The sequence below is a fragment of the Ambystoma mexicanum genome, chromosome 2q, assembly GCF_040938575.1.
Source record: "Ambystoma mexicanum isolate Mex_15411 chromosome 2q, UKY_AmexF1_1, whole genome shotgun sequence".
Lineage (NCBI taxonomy): Eukaryota > Metazoa > Chordata > Amphibia > Caudata > Ambystomatidae > Ambystoma > Ambystoma mexicanum.
In genome coordinates this window covers 497,773,844-497,788,949 of record NC_090924.1, presented here as the reverse complement: position 1 = coordinate 497,788,949, position 15,106 = coordinate 497,773,844, and the positions used below count along the sequence as shown (strand labels likewise).

The 15,106-nt window shown below is 44.3% G+C and overlaps 1 protein-coding gene across 2 annotated transcripts in view; it reads right to left on the bottom strand.

Annotated features, from left to right (window-relative positions):
* Positions 1 to 15,106, bottom strand: part of SNX8 (sorting nexin 8) — a 947,621-nt gene that overhangs the window by 287,611 nt on the left and 644,904 nt on the right. The gene's annotated exons all lie outside the window — the stretch shown is intronic.

The following is a 15,106-nucleotide window of genomic DNA, read 5'->3' as shown; positions in this document are numbered from 1 at the left end:
GCAGTCTTTCCTGTTCCCAGTTTCTCACTCAGGTACTCCCCTTTTCTCCTCGGTTTCCCGTCCGTGCTCCGAGAAAGCCAAAAGTCAGCAAATGCACCACAAGAAGCTAACATGACATAACTTGGAGGGCAAGTATTAAAAGGTGCAATGGGGAGCACACACTAACATTTAAAAGGGCAACAGAATGACTTCAGAAAACGTGGCTAATGTTATATTGGCTCATGGTATGTGAGAAACCACTATCTCTAGGATTCATCTGTTTACAACCGAGTCTGTTGGGTAGGAAAAAGACCAATGAATACTTATTTCTGCAACAATATTTAAAGAGATGGTTACCTCTCTATTTCTCCATCAATTGTATACCCTCCCCAAATCTCATAGCCAAAAGCATTTTCTATGGAGCATCATTTAATTTACCATGCCTCAACACCGCAACTCAGCTTTGTTTGACATGGCCATCTTGTGGTAACCGACACGAAGACCCAAGAGTTAACTTCGACTTACTTGTGGCACAGACCACAGGACATGCCCCTGTAGTGGACGTGTGAAGCCAGTGGAGAAGACCACTGTCTCAACGCCTTCAATCAAGTGCCACCATAGGCAGGCAGAAGATGCAATCAACTCAAACGCACACTAACACACCCTTTCTCAGTTCGTTATACATTATTTTTTTCCAAGATTGGATTTCTCAAAAGGAAAACAGCTATCAGTACTGTGTTATAACTCGGCACAGGTAAAAACAAGAACTAGAACATCTACCAACATTTCAGTCTTCAAGGTGGGCACAGTCAGTTACTTTTGGAACATGACCATGTTTTAAATCATCTGAAATCCTGCAGTGCCCTTTATGATTGCTCTATTGATGTCTATTGAAAACAGTCCTTCTACAGGGTGAACATGTGCCTAAGGGGAGGGGGCTCTAAATGAGAGGGAGCTTGGAGGTATTGATCATTAAATGGACAACAATTCAGTTTAAGACCAATCATGAGAAATCTGCAAAACCGCAGCACAACAACCCATTTCTAGTCGTCTCAGAGATCGGCAAAGCATGGTGCAAAATATTTCACTGTTTGTGGACTGTTGGGCATTCCTTCAATGTCACTTCAGATAGGGATTTGTAGGCTATTGCTGAAAAACACGGGACAGCGAGTGGAAACATCTGTGTTTGAGGGTCAAGCAGCATCAAGATTATTACTTGTCAGTTTGGAAGAAATTAATGCTGGGTTTCTAAATAAACCATCATTTAGTCAAGTCATACCACAAGCATGCACGCTGGCAGAATCGGTCAAGACAACAGAATGATTTTAAAAAGGAGGACCTTAAAAACAAACTGTGGGAGGCCAGCAGGAGGCGCGCGAATGCCGGAAGCCTACGCGCGCTGCTCCCGAACCAACGGGTCTCAAAATGGATTGAACCCCCACTTCTGAATCCCCCCCCTACACCCCAGCAGCCGGAGTAGAGACTGGATGGTGCCTTAACCCCCCGGGCATAATGGGACAAAACCTAGGACGAATTGGCTCAGTACAGCCAGAGTTAGTCGACCCGAGAAAAGAAGCCCACGCAGTGAGGACAGCCGCTGAGCCGGGAAGGAGAGCCGGTTGGGGCCTCAGCCTCACACGAAGGGCAGATCAGGAGAGTCCAGGGGTGGTGTCTGAGCACTCACAAATCGGCACCCCCACTCCAACCCTCCTCCTATTACACTGCACAGGGGAGGACTGGCAACGAGGACCCGGATACCCCCAGGGTGAGTTTCACAACCCGTCTGTTGAAGAGGTTAAAGGTGGGCTGGGTCCCATAGTGCCCCCCGCTCCCAGAATGAAGAAATAAAGTGCAGAACCCACATACAGAGGAACACAGAGGTTGGGGAAGTGACCCAACAGCAGGGGTGTGAGGCTCCCAGGCACCAGCTAGGGGCGTGTGCCCGCCCAATATAACAGACCTGGTGAGGAGTGTGCTGGAAGAACGCTAAAGCCCGGAATCCACATACAGAAGGCCATTGCCCTCCCTGTGAGCCCCTGTGGCAGTGTATCAGAGAATTGGCAGTGAACAGAACTTGGACGAAGGACGTTAGTCGGGACTCATGGGCGAGAGTGGCATGGCCTAACCAGAGTCCTAAACTTGAACGCCATAGAGCGTTGCGGTTTGGAGGTTCTTCATGGGACAGGGTCCCGCTGCGATAACACTGCACCGGTGGAGTCTCAGACCAGGACCTCTCCCTTGACATCTGGAAGATTCCTGAGTGAAGACATAGTGGGGGTAGATTCTCTAGGAGTGCCCAATGATTGGGATCAGACCAGTGGGTGGGAGTGAACACTGTCCCCCCACCCCCGGACCTTGAGGAATTACAACCTTGACTTAGTGTTTGACTTGTGTTAGACAAAAGAGTAACCCCCCCCCCCCGCCCCGCTCCTCCATGGACTGGAGAACCGCACTGGGGCGATTTGAATAACACCAAAACCGGGAATCCGAGAACCCGAGACCGAGCCCCACACAAAATATGGCAGAGGGGGGAAACGGACCCGGAGTCCATTAAGAAAGACATCACACACATACTCTAAGAGATAGGGGGATGAGAGCAGACATAGGGGGGAAGCTGGACAAGATCAACGCGAGGATCGATAAAATGGACGAGAGACTACAGACGGTGGAAAACAACCAGACCTCCCTCGATATGTTGAAAACCCAAAATGGACATGCGGATAGCGCAGATGGATAGAAGAGAAACTGAAATCACCCTTAAAATGGATAATTTTGAAAACCGTGAGAGGAGGAACAACCTAAGATGGTGGGAGGGTTTAGGTAGGGAGGGAAGCGGTTGAGGGATGAGGGGAGGTTGGGAGATAACGAGAGAGTGGGGTTGAGGAGTCTTGGCATAGGGGAGCAATCAAGGGACGATTAAGAAACCCGGGTGAAGCTGGCCATGTAAGAAAGGGGAATTTATGCAAGTGGAGCAAAGTAGATCATGGCAATATGGCAGACCTGAGTAGGAGGGGAGGATAGGGATTACCGTGAAGGGTCTCAACTTGTCAACTTGCCCACAAAGCGATCCTTGGTGGTTAGAGAGTTCAGGGGTGGTTGGGAGAATAGATGTGCGTTTTATTCAGGAGACAAGGTGCTCCTGAGGGGAGGAAAGGGCTGTGGACTACTTGGACAAACCTATTGGTGCTCCGGAGACACTAGGAAAGGTGGGGTAGGCATTCTAATACATAAACGACATAGGATAGTAGAGGAAAAGGAGTGGAGAAGTGTGGATGGGAGAGCGCTGGTAGTGTCGGGAATCATCAAGGGGGTTGTGATTAACCTCGTAACAATGTACGAGCCTAATCAGGGCCAGTTAAAATGTGTGCGCCCAATGCTAGTGAAAATGCTGATGGAGGGCACGGGCACACGATTGTGGGGGGACGGGACCTCAACCTGTGGGCAGATATTACATTAGACAGGAAGGCCCTAAACCAGCTGGGGACGGAAGCCTCGGGAGGAAGTGGAGAGGGCCTTGAGGAGGTGTTGGATTTTCATGAACTACGGGATGTGTGGGGTTTCTTCCACCCACAAGCGACAGACTTTACTTATCCACCACCTCATGGGACGTACACTCAATGATTATTTGTGCATCACGAGGGAGCTGTGGGAGTCGGCTCTGGGCTTCACGATTCATCCGCTTAGTTGGTCAGATCACGACATGGTTTCTATGGACCTATCGTGGCGGGGTTTGCAGGCAGGTAACTTACTATGGAGGTGTAATGAGTCCTTATGGATGGATCGGGAGTTTAGGGAGGAGATGGAGGGGGCAATCGAGGAATAATTCACCCTGAATGATACTGGGCAAGTGGACCTGAGCACGGTGTGGGATACAGTGAAGGTGACCTGGAGGGGACTTCTGATTAGAGTGGGGGCTCGGAGAAAGAGGGAGAGGATGCTCTTGGAGAACAAACTGCAAACTGAGATAGGGGCCTTCGAAAGGAGAATATACAACTCAGAGGTGGGAGCGGAAGAATGGGTAGAGGAAGTGCGGGGGAAGAGGCTGAAGTTGCAGCTATTGAAGGAGGGGAAGATAGTCTGCAAGCTCCAATTCCTGAAACAGAAATATTATGAGAAAGGGGACAAGGCAGATGCACTGCTGGCAGCCTGCCAAAAGGGACAGCGAGCGGAAGGGTGGCTCTCGGAAGTGAGGAGCCCGAAGGGGATAATGGAGGGGACAGCGGTGGGCAAAGTCGAGACCTTTGCCTACTTCTATGAGAAGTTCTATTAAGGGGTGGGGGGATCCCCCCAGGTGAGGAGAATTTGGGGGCTTACCCGGGGGGGGGGTTTCCCTTTCGATGTTGACAACCCAGGAGGCCACGGGGTTGGACATCACCATTACCAGGGATGAGATTTTAGAAGCAATCGAGAGGTTACGGACGGGTAAGGCAACGCGGGAAGATGGCTATAGCCCAGGCTGGTACAAAAAATGTGCAAACCCACTCGTTCCGCACATGGTGAATTTATTTTACCATATCCTAGAAACCAGCCAGGAAATGATTTAATTTGGAAAGGCCCGAAGGCTTGCGGATCCGATCGACGGATCTCACTCCTCAATGTGTATGCAAACATCTTCACGAGGGTGCTGGCCTCAAGACTGGATGAATTCATGCCACGACTGGTCCACCCGGATCAGGTTGAGTTTATAAGGGGATGGCAGGGGGCGGCTACGATGAGGAAAACCCTGCACCTTATTGATCAAGCCCAAGGAAAAGATGGGAACCCAAAACTCTTGGCATTCGACGCAGAGAAAGCGTTCGACAGGGTTGATAGGACATTTCTGAGGGGGGTCCTGCACAAGTTCAGACTGGGGGATGGATTCTTGAGAGGGGTCATGGCACTATACTCGGGCCCAGAAGCACGGGTGATGGCGAATGGAAGGCTATCTAGATGGTTCATGCTGGGATGGGTGACACAGCAGGGCTACCCTCCGTCATCACTTTTGTTCGGCCTGTCCATGGAACCGCTGGCACAGAGCCTACGGGACGACCCCCGGGTGACAGGAATCACATTGGCTACAGTAGAATACAAGGCTGGATTATACGGAGATGATCTACTGCTTCACCTGCAAATCCCTGCAGTGTTTATCCTAGTTGTTGTAGAGTTGATAAAAAGTTATAGGTCACTCTCGGCCTTCAAGATCAATAAGAGTAAGTCTATCCTGTTCCCTCAGGAACTGATGGAGGAGCGGGAGCGACAGCAGTTGCCATCTTTGGGGATTGTGATCAATGAAGACCAAATACAATACCTGGGAATAGTGGTCACCAGGGATCTAAAAGGATTATAAGAAGGAAAATGTCCAGCTCCTGATCCGAAATGAGAGAAGCTGACAATCTCATGGTTTGGGCGGCTTAACGCTATCAAAATGAACTTCCTCCCGAGAATGTTAGATCGGTTTCAGATGCTCCCTATAATGGTCACAGAATCAACATTTAGAGAAATAAAGGGACACCTTCTTAAGTTTCTTTGGCAGGGAAAGTAGGCCAGGGTTGCATATGAGGTCCTGGTGGTGCCCAAGGAGAAATGGGGGGGGGGGGGTAGTTTCCCTGACCCGCTATTTTAGAGCTGCCCAGCTCAGAATCATAGCCCTGCACCTCAGAGAGCAGGGGGACCTCCAGTGGGTATCACTAGATAATTACCATCTTCAAACTGCTATGGTGGGGGAATTAGGGAAGATGCCATTCTGGGGGTCATCTGTGAGATTTGACGACCATGCCCTGAAATGGTGGGGTAACGTCCTGGCCAGCTCCGCTGAGTTATCTATGGGCCCAAAGCGTGAGGGACCACATTGCGAACCCGGACAGGTTCCAGAGTTCATTTAAGGTAGGCCTAACACGAATCGGGCAGTTGTGGAGGCAGGGCAACTTCATTACAATAGTGGAATTGGAAGCAGCACTGGGGGTGCGGGGTCCCTCTGTGTTCTCTTACCTGCAACTGAAGGGAGTATTAACACAAGCGGTTTGGAAGGGTAAAATACAAAGGACCCTCGCATCTGTGGAGAAAATTCTGGATTCACAAGTAAAATGAAGGGGCTGATCTCCTCCTTGTATGGTGGGCTGGTAGAAGCGGGAAAGGGAAGCACAGAGGGGTTACGGAAGACAGAGACCTGGTAACAGAGGTGGCTGGATCACCGTGGGGCACAATGTGTCGTAAACCATACAAGATCTCCATTTCTGCCCAATACAAATTGCATGCCATTAAACTGCTCCACTGGTGGCAATATGACCCGGTCCACCTTTCTAAAATGTTCCCGGAACTGAGCCCTCTCTGCTGGGTCCAGGGCAGATTATTGGCATATGTGGTGGGGACGTGTGAAGGTCCAGATGTTCTGGGATGAAGTGCTTGGGTGGATTAAAGACATCGATGGAATAAACCGCATGCAGACACCACTCTTAGTACTGTTCTGACTGGAATGCATTGGTGGGGTATCTGTGGGCCTCTCCCATGTGGCGCACTTCCTGTTGTTGACAGTGAGGAGGAGGAAAAGTTGGGGCATGAAATGTACTGGCCTCCAATTTGGGCACTATTTGAGAGATACAGCTATGTGCTGGTTGCAATTTGTTTTGTAATGTGTTGAAAACCAATAAAGTTGAAGTTTAAAAAAAAAACTGTAAACAAAGCTCAATAATAACTTCTAAGAGAGGGACACCAATGATTTGACATCAGTGGCATCAGAAAATCAGAGAAAATATCCATGCACACAAGCCCATGTCAAGAAGGAACTTGTTTTATAGTATGCATCCATACAAAAAAGCACAACAAATAAACAATCACAAGTGGTCCGCTCAAAATGTGGACCTTGTCTCCATCACTTAAAACTGCATCTCCCATCTACATCTAAAATTGCATATCAATCATTTTAAATAACAAGGATTTCATATAAAGTCCACATTTTAACCACTCCCTTCCCTCAGCTGTCTGAGCTCCACCCCAAGCTAGGCTTTTTCATGCGCAAAAAAGCCCAGCAACACTCCCACTAAACATAAATTTGCCTTTAACGCAATTCATTTTGTACTTACACAAACACAAGGGAAGTTGTTGCTACGTTGTTTTGTTCAGATATCCAAGTCTGATGGCATCCATAAAGGAAGCACAGAACATAGAATGTATATTTAGTGTTCATCAAAAATGATTGTTAGAGTTTTTTTTTTTTACATAGATTATTAAAAGTTAAAGTCCTCTATAAGACCTTGGAATTCGGACAGCTCGGCTGATGGAATGCCAAGGCCAACAACATCCCCCATTAGTGCAAATAGTTATATCGTCAGCAAAGGAACAATGGCCTATTTAAAAGATGATACTGTATCTATGAAAGGAGAATTTTCTTTTATCCAATGTAAAGCATAATTGAGACAGTGCCAACTGTTTCTTCTCTCCTAGTAAAAATGAAAATATACAATATTGTTTATTAAAATAATTTGATTGAAAATTAAAAAACAATTGTGAGTGTAACGATTACGGGGACAGAGTTGACCTGTGGGGTCTTCCAATTCATTAGGTGGTCTCCCAGATTATTGAGTGAACACCAAGATCAAACCCTAGTTCACAATGTATTGTGTGTGAATCAGGGAAGGTTTCGTCAACGAACGACAACCAGTACAGAGAACTTAATGCATCTAAATGCCTTTGTTCTAGATTAAACACCTACATCAAACTCTCTCCACAACACCCCATATTTATTTTTTATTTTATTTATGCATTTATATCGCACACCTAACCCACAGGTGTCTGGGCACATATCTTTAAGATTACAGTGAGGTTACAGCAAGAGCAAAAATGTCATTACAGCTGCAACAACAGCAGAATAGCTAGCTACAATTTCACTGTGTACTGTTACAGTGAGGTTGCAGCAAGAGCAAAACAAATGACGTTATAATTACAAACAGCAAAATAGCTGGCTACTATTTCAATATATAGAGTTACAGTTTCCATACCACAAAGATGTACGGACCAGCTTTAAGCACCATGCACTTAACTGTCGTGTTAAGTCTTGTCAAATTATTATGGTTAACATGCATGACTATACCTACTGCAGGTAGTGGAATGGTTGAGTATTCCTTGCAAGGATTTGGAAATGTGATCTGGCACCAGCGGTATAGACGTGCCGCTTCATGAGTGGCAAACCCCTACCTCCTTTTCCCGGGCCAAACCTTCAGCTTTGCATGCTGGCAAGAGAGGTCTTGCAGGTTACTGGTACTGTTAAAAAGTTATGCTGCAAGTGTGACTGCGAGTGTTGCAGTCTGTGTAATCGGATCCCAGTCTTTTTTCCAGTTTCATCTCCCCAGGAGGCAGAGTTCATCTGATCTAGTGTTTAAAAACATTACCACACTGCAGAGCGGACCACGGAGTGTGACTGAGTGTTGCAGTCTGTGCAGTGCGTGCTGGACGTCTGGCGGGGAATCTTAAGGTAAAACTGTGTGGAGCCTTTTGAACTTGGATTCCAAGGATTTGGCTTTTCCTGAGCTTGGTCTAGTCGGCGACTCCTTAAATGCCGATTATTCTTTATTGATCAAAGGATTATTTTATTGTCCTTTTATCATATTATGATTGTCGCGTCTCACTGGGGTAGGCAGAGGAAGGCCAAGACCTCCCAAATATGAACTTAGTCTCAGGTGTGCACCATGCTGTTACTTGCTGTAAATTGCTGCTTGTGAACCAGAAACGCTGCTCCTGTAGTTCAGCACACGGCTCTGCTCCATTGTGTTTACACGCACACGGATGTAAAGTGATTATATGGGCATTTCACTTAAGTTATCCTAGTGGCGTGATTGGCGCAGAAGGCACAGTGATAAATATCTGTTTTGCCAGTTGGACGCACGCGCAGATATTCTTCGCTGATAAAGCAGGCAGCAGTTAACTGTACGGTTTGCATCGCTCCCTTCATTTGGTCTGACGTGTAATAATCGAGCTCCCCGTTTGTCCACTTCACCTTGTGCGTGCACAGGAAATACACGTTTGATTTATTACACACGTGCCCAGCTTCTTGCTTATCGACACCATGCTTGGGAAAACCCAATGTAAATCCACGTATAATTTAAGAAATAACAAGCCCTATGTAAAGGCACAGGGATATAAACGTGCCGTGAACAGAGGCGCGTACAGGAAACAGTGGAAGTGGGAAAATTACTGCTCATTTTAAAGTTATCAATAAAGAAAGCAAATCCAAAACGTTTCCGGAAAAGATCTCCTGTGAGCCTGATAAATCTCCAGAGGGTTCTTGTAAACATTTAACTGAAGGGGATGGTAATCTCAACGGTGAAAAAGACGATCACATCGATAACAAATCATTACTTGAGTTGTGTTATTTTATGTGTAAAGTTAATTCATTTCCTGTATCGGTACACCTGGATACTAGTAACATAAATGTAATAGATTCCAGTACCCAGACCAACAATGAAATTCGTATGAACTCAGGGTTGTCTGCTTCACCCCAGATGTTTTTGTCGAATTGCTCTGTAAACGAGAACATAGTGCATGTGGCTTCCAATACCCAAACTGATGTATCCAATGCCTGTTCACTTGGCAAATCCTCCAATGGCTGTGATCAATTGAGTGATGATCGTGCGTGGGGGTGCTTAATTTTGCTGTAAATATTCTGCTGAAACTCTGTGGTCACACCCATGAGGATGTTAAGAAACATGGTTTCACACTAGAGCAATTGCTGCTAAATAACAATCAGGCCCAAAGCATGCATGATGATGGTGTATTTAATAAAGAAAGAAATGACAGCAGTAGAGTAGATTTATCCTGTGAAATTGTTGATGTAGAAGGTGTTCCTACTTGTAATGAAGTAGTAGAATCGCCTCTTAGCCATTCCGTTGAAACAAATACTTAGGAATAAATAGTCAAAAAAATAAATTGGTAAAAGTTGCGAGTTGCACTTTGCTACAGACTCAGCTGTGATAGTTACAGTTGAGCCATTAAACTCAACCATTGTGACAGTAATCAAAAAAAGTTAAGAAAAGGGTATCAAGGAGAAAACAACTACACCAACAAAGTGCGGGCATACTCACTAGTTGGTTACTCAAAGAAAATAAGACAAATCTCTTTCAACTGACAACAAAATAAATTCTGACATGGCGATGGCTGACTCAATAAGTGTGAATGTAGTGGTGTAGAGAGCCAGTCGGTTGCACATGATCAAACAAGTCCGGGAGGAACCTTGGATGCTCTCATTTTGACAATAAAATATAAAGTTGAAGCTGGGAAAAAGAAACATTAACAGGCCCAACTTGTTAAACATCTATTAAAAAATCCCCTCGTTAAGAATACTGAACTCTTGTGATTTTGATTTTATAGCACCACCACAAAGTGGTGGTGCTGATTTGACTAGTGTGTATGGCGTGTTGCCCATGACAGCAGCTTTAATAAGAAACCAATCTGACTCATTGGAGTATGAACTGGATAAACCTTGCATTTTGACGCCTATCACAAAATTTGACCATTGTACAAGATTATCTTCAGCTATGTTCCAGTAAATTGCACCAGTAGAAGACCTAATGACGATTTTGTTGACAAAAAAGGTTGGCAATGGATCCCTGTGCTTGAGCAACTGCTGAAGTGAAATTTGATCTTCACCTGGTTGGAACACCTGTGAGTATACACACTTTGTAAATAAGACAATTGTTTTTTGAAAATGTTTTTAAAGTATTTTTATTAGTTTTACAACAAAAGAGAACTCCTAAACTTCCCGCTTATCCCTATCCCCCCCCCCACCGGGTTAGTCCTTGTTGGTGCTCCGAGCTCCGAAGAGTCGCTGGTTCTGTTTAATTAAACATGTCCAGTATCTTTATTTTTTGTGTGCACCACTGTTCCATATAGTCACCTTGTAAGTATTCCAAGGTTACTGCCCAATCATCTCTGAATTTTTGATAGTTCCCTTGAAGATTATAAATTATGTGCTACATCGTTATGTGGGACCATACTCTTCTTATCCAGTCTAGTGCCACTGGCGGATGTTTCTGCTTACAGTTTTTGGCTATTTCCAGCTAAACTCCGATCAGTAGGCCCATAAAGTTTATTTTCTGAGTTTTGGTGAGGGCTTTGTCTCTTGGGTCCCAAATCCCACATAGCCATACCTCCTCCCCTGGGTCTTCGTTGTCCGGGAACATTAACTTCATGTGCGCCTTGACCTCTTTCCAATATTGTTGTAGGTTAGGGCAGTCCCACCATATGTGTCGCCAAGTGCCTAGTCCCCCGCATGCCCTACAACACTAATTGGAGGCTCCCCTGAACATTGTATGCAGCCTTTCAGGTGTGTAGTGCCATTGAAGGAGAACTTTCATCCACATTTCCTGTGAATGTATTGCTTTCGTTATTTTGGGTCTCAGGTCCCGCGTATATTCCCAGTGTTCTCTGGGGATCGTTATTCTTAGGGTCTTTTCCCATCTCTTTCTGTATTGCCATGTTACTTCCTCCTCCTGAGTATTTATGAATCTGTATGTGTTTGACACTAACTTTCTGGATCCGTCGTTTGTCATGATGTATTTTTCAAATCCGGTTAGTTCTCTCAAGGCCGCTTCTCTTATTTTGGGTGAGTCTAACCAATGGTATAGTTGATTATATTTATCCTTGGGGTTGAGATTCAACAATGTGGTACACTCTTCAAATGATCTTATCTGTCCCCCCTGATACATGTGTCACACCATTTTACAGCCTGCTTCCTCACACTTAAGGAATGCCTTTTTCTCTAGACCTGGTTTGAATTCTGGGTTTTTGAATAGGGGCATGAAGGGTGCTGGGTTTTTGGTCAAAGTGCCTCTCTGTGTAGCTCTATCCCATATATCCAGGGACGTCTGCATTATTTCGCTTTTTTGGAGATTGGGATGTCTATGTTTTTTCCCCCGCCCATAGCAAGTGTCTCGTGGATGTGGTTGCTACTGCTCTGTCTTGTGCCGCCCACAGTTTCTGGGAGTTGCTAGTATCCATTCTTTCAAAATCCATAATTGGGCTGCCTCGTAGTATTTTTTAAAATGCGGAAGTGCAAATCCCCCGTCCTTTCTGGAGGCTGTGAGTACTGCGTTGGATACTCTCTGGGCTTTCCCTTGCCATATGTATTCCTTAACCGCTTTTGTTAGGGATTTAAAGAATTTCGGAGGGGGTTGGGGGTTCCAATTGGGAGAGCTTGAAATAGGTACATGAGTTTGGGAAGAATGTCATCTTGATAACTGTTATCCGCCCCCACCATTATATTGCTAATGGGTTCCACTTCTCCAGGTCCCTTTTTATTTGACGTAGTATTGAAGGATAGTTTTGGGGGTATAGGAGTTGTGTCTTATGTGTCAGGGTGATCCCCAGGTATTTAACTCCAGGGTGTGCTATTTTTAATTGGAGATCTTCTGCAAGTGATAAGACAATCGTTTGACATGTTAAATAATTCATGTTTACATGCTACAGGAGATATGGTTGATAGAACAGTTCTTGATGGATTAGTTCTTGATGGATTTGTTGTATATCAATCTCCTGCAAAAAAAGGATAAAACGGCTGCCCTTTTGGAGGTCTTACGATGGGGGTTAAACATAAGTTTCACTCTACTCTAGTCAAAGATTTTGATGCTAATAAATATGTTTTGGCTGTTGAAGTGATCATCAATAATGGTTTTAAAGATCAACGTATGCTCGTCATTAATGTGTACGAGCTCCGGTATACTTAAGACTGATATTCTGGAATCAATTGATTCAATCATCTCAAATTGGTATGAAGACGTTGACTCAGATATGATATTACTGGGATGGGATCTGAATGCAAGATGTGGGGAATATTCAACAAAGGAATCCTAAACCACAATTAGACAAGATAGTACACTTTTTCACTAAAGGTAAGCAGTGGCTTAGGTTCTTGGAACTATGTAGCTTGGTCATACTGAATGGAAGCACAAGTGACATCCCGGGTCAAACTACGTGGAAATGTGGACACAAAGAGGCAACCCTAGACTATTTATGCAGTAATCCTCAATTGATTAACATCACTGAAAGTCTAGGAATTGCCAAGTATATATTTAGTGACCATGCCACATTGTGTCTGTGTTTAGAATTTAACATGACCCAGGTACGACAATATACCAATTGTGGTCTGGAACCTAATCAGGAAGGTAACCGGGTGATATAGTCTGACCGTAATATCGGTAAGATATGTCGAAAACTTACAATTATGCTTAATGATTGTTTTAGTTTACAGACTGGAAATGAAATTGAATCATGTTTAACGAAATTGGTGTATGAAAATACAAAATGCAGAAAGAACACCCAAGCTCTGTCAATTAAGAATCATGTGCATCCATTTGATATTGAAATCCAGAGACTAAAGCAATTGTTGAGAATCGTTCTTCATAAGCTGAACAAAGAGGTTACCCCAAGCTTAGAAATACATGCTGAAAAACGTCGATTGAAAAACCGATATAAAAATGGGTTAGTTCACATGAAATATTTAAGTCGGACAGCTAACTGGCAAAAGATGATAAAAGCCCTCAGTAATTATAAAAAAAAAGATAAAAAGTATGGCGTAACCTTAACCAGGCTAGACCTCCGACTATAAGAACCATCATCAATCCGATCTCAGAGAATGTCTGGTATTCCTATATTGAGACAAAAATGAAGAAAGACAATACCATAGATTTACCTTTCCTAACTTCGAAACAGCAGATATGATAACCCATTTAACAAAACAATTCCAGAGCACCTTGGCAAAATGGTCTTTCAAATTCAGCCTTAAAGGAAATATGGAAATATGTGCTATCGTATTATGTGATTTATTTAACAAAATATGTTGGGAAAGATTATACCAGACTCCTGGAAAAAGGCGATATACATACCAATATTTTAAAATGGAGATCGGCTATTACCAGAAAATTACTGTCTGCTGTCTCTTCTTCACATCATGGGTAAGGGAATCACTGTTTTATTGTTGGTCCATCTACAGGCATGGGTTACGGAATATAATATCTTGGACCCATAACAAAGGGATTTCGTAAGGGGTCTAGTACCACCCAGTATCTGATTGTTAGATGCAGTGGGGCAAGGGCCAAAACCAAAAAAAGTCCATCTGTGTTTATAACCTTTAATGATTTTCGCACTGCGTTCGATCAAGCGAAGCGCACATTGCTACGGTGGAAACTTCAGACGCTTGGTTGTCCTGAATGGATCTTCCATATTTGGGTGGCATTGCACTCCAGTACCAGTGCTCAGATCAGGTTAAGTGATGGTGGGCTCCTGGCTCTTGAGATCTCCATAAATAGAGGGGTAAAGCAGGGATGTATGCTGGCGGCCCTGCTATTTATCCTTTATATAGCCGATCTCCCATCAAGGATGACAACATTTGCCAAATGCCCTCTTAAAATTGTATTGTTGCAGCTATGCTCTATGCTGATGACCTTGCACTGTGTGTACAGATACTCCTAGAAATGAAAGCCATGTTGTCTACCTTAGCATGCTATGCGTAGGAACATGGGTTAACGATTTAGAAAAAAAACTAAATCCATGCTGGTTACTGCACGATACATTAAAAAACAGCCATTGAACACAGTGATGGGACGTACTGAATATAACCAATACTATAAATATCTTGGAATAGAGATATCTGAATCTAAGGGACACCCAGAATTGGTCACCTTTAAGATACAAAAAGCTAAACATATCACACTAATGGTACGTAGGTTTGTATATCATTGTGCTGGATTTTCTCTAGGTGGTATACTTGACCTCTACCGACAATGGTTTTGTTTAGTTGTTTTATAAGGCACTAGAGATGTGTGATTTGGAATTGCTAAATGTACTAGAGGGGTATTTTTATCCATGTGTATTATGACTTCCCCCTTCGACCTCCATAGAATATATCCGCCTTGAATTGGGCTTATTATCGTTGAGATCTATGGTGTTAAAACGTAGAGGAGAGTTCATTTTCAAATCTAAAACTTCACCAATTGCCCAATCCTGGTAAACTGGATTCCAACTGTTGTCTTGCCCATGAACAACCAAAGTGTGTGATTATGAAGTTGACTCGTAACCTTTCTCAATCTTAATTGGGAACCTAACTTTCAGCACTGCTCAAATATTAAAAAACTAAAGGGCGTGGGATTCAGTCAAAAATTAC